The sequence below is a fragment of the Populus nigra genome, chromosome 12 (genome assembly GCF_951802175.1).
Source record: "Populus nigra chromosome 12, ddPopNigr1.1, whole genome shotgun sequence".
Taxonomy (NCBI): domain Eukaryota; kingdom Viridiplantae; phylum Streptophyta; class Magnoliopsida; order Malpighiales; family Salicaceae; genus Populus; species Populus nigra.
The window spans coordinates 10,001-12,500 of NC_084863.1; positions in this window are offsets into that span (position 1 = coordinate 10,001).

The following is a 2,500-nucleotide window of genomic DNA, read 5'->3' on the forward strand; positions in this document are numbered from 1 at the left end:
CTAAACCCTAAACCCTAAACCCTAAACCCTAAACCCTAAACCCTAAACCCTAAACCCTAAACCCTAAACCCTAAACCCTAAACCCTAAACCCTAAACCCTAAACCCTAAACCCTAAACCCTAAACCCTAAACCCTAAACCCTAAACCCTAAACCCTAAACCCTAAACCCTAAACCCTAAACCCTAAACCCTAAACCCTAAACCCTAAACCCTAAACCCTAAACCCTAAACCCTAAACCCTAAACCCTAAACCCTAAACCCTAAACCCTAAACCCTAAACCCTAAACCCTAAACCCTAAACCCTAAACCCTAAACCCTAAACCCTAAACCCTAAACCCTAAACCCTAAACCCTAAACCCTAAACCCTAAACCCTAAACCCTAAACCCTAAACCCTAAACCCTAAACCCTAAACCCTAAACCCTAAACCCTAAACCCTAAACCCTAAACCCTAAACCCTAAACCCTAAACCCTAAACCCTAAACCCTAAACCCTAAACCCTAAACCCTAAACCCTAAACCCTAAACCCTAAACCCTAAACCCTAAACCCTAAACCCTAAACCCTAAACCCTAAACCCTAAACCCTAAACCCTAAACCCTAAACCCTAAACCCTAAACCCTAAACCCTAAACCCTAAACCCTAAACCCTAAACCCTAAACCCTAAACCCTAAACCCTAAACCCTAAACCCTAAACCCTAAACCCTAAACCCTAAACCCTAAACCCTAAACCCTAAACCCTAAACCCTAAACCCTAAACCCTAAACCCTAAACCCTAAACCCTAAACCCTAAACCCTAAACCCTAAACCCTAAACCCTAAACCCTAAACCCTAAACCCTAAACCCTAAACCCTAAACCCTAAACCCTAAACCCTAAACCCTAAACCCTAAACCCTAAACCCTAAACCCTAAACCCTAAACCCTAAACCCTAAACCCTAAACCCTAAACCCTAAACCCTAAACCCTAAACCCTAAACCCTAAACCCTAAACCCTAAACCCTAAACCCTAAACCCTAAACCCTAAACCCTAAACCCTAAACCCTAAACCCTAAACCCTAAACCCTAAACCCTAAACCCTAAACCCTAAACCCTAAACCCTAAACCCTAAACCCTAAACCCTAAACCCTAAACCCTAAACCCTAAACCCTAAACCCTAAACCCTAAACCCTAAACCCTAAACCCTAAACCCTAAACCCTAAACCCTAAACCCTAAACCCTAAACCCTAAACCCTAAACCCTAAACCCTAAACCCTAAACCCTAAACCCTAAACCCTAAACCCTAAACCCTAAACCCTAAACCCTAAACCCTAAACCCTAAACCCTAAACCCTAAACCCTAAACCCTAAACCCTAAACCCTAAACCCTAAACCCTAAACCCTAAACCCTAAACCCTAAACCCTAAACCCTAAACCCTAAACCCTAAACCCTAAACCCTAAACCCTAAACCCTAAACCCTAAACCCTAAACCCTAAACCCTAAACCCTAAACCCTAAACCCTAAACCCTAAACCCTAAACCCTAAACCCTAAACCCTAAACCCTAAACCCTAAACCCTAAACCCTAAACCCTAAACCCTAAACCCTAAACCCTAAACCCTAAACCCTAAACCCTAAACCCTAAACCCTAAACCCTAAACCCTAAACCCTAAACCCTAAACCCTAAACCCTAAACCCTAAACCCTAAACCCTAAACCCTAAACCCTAAACCCTAAACCCTAAACCCTAAACCCTAAACCCTAAACCCTAAACCCTAAACCCTAAACCCTAAACCCTAAACCCTAAACCCTAAACCCTAAACCCTAAACCCTAAACCCTAAACCCTAAACCCTAAACCCTAAACCCTAAACCCTAAACCCTAAACCCTAAACCCTAAACCCTAAACCCTAAACCCTAAACCCTAAACCCTAAACCCTAAACCCTAAACCCTAAACCCTAAACCCTAAACCCTAAACCCTAAACCCTAAACCCTAAACCCTAAACCCTAAACCCTAAACCCTAAACCCTAAACCCTAAACCCTAAACCCTAAACCCTAAACCCTAAACCCTAAACCCTAAACCCTAAACCCTAAACCCTAAACCCTAAACCCTAAACCCTAAACCCTAAACCCTAAACCCTAAACCCTAAACCCTAAACCCTAAACCCTAAACCCTAAACCCTAAACCCTAAACCCTAAACCCTAAACCCTAAACCCTAAACCCTAAACCCTAAACCCTAAACCCTAAACCCTAAACCCTAAACCCTAAACCCTAAACCCTAAACCCTAAACCCTAAACCCTAAACCCTAAACCCTAAACCCTAAACCCTAAACCCTAAACCCTAAACCCTAAACCCTAAACCCTAAACCCTAAACCCTAAACCCTAAACCCTAAACCCTAAACCCTAAACCCTAAACCCTAAACCCTAAACCCTAAACCCTAAACCCTAAACCCTAAACCCTAAACCCTAAACCCTAAACCCTAAACCCTAAACCCTAAACCCTAAACCCTAAACCCTAAACCCTAAACCC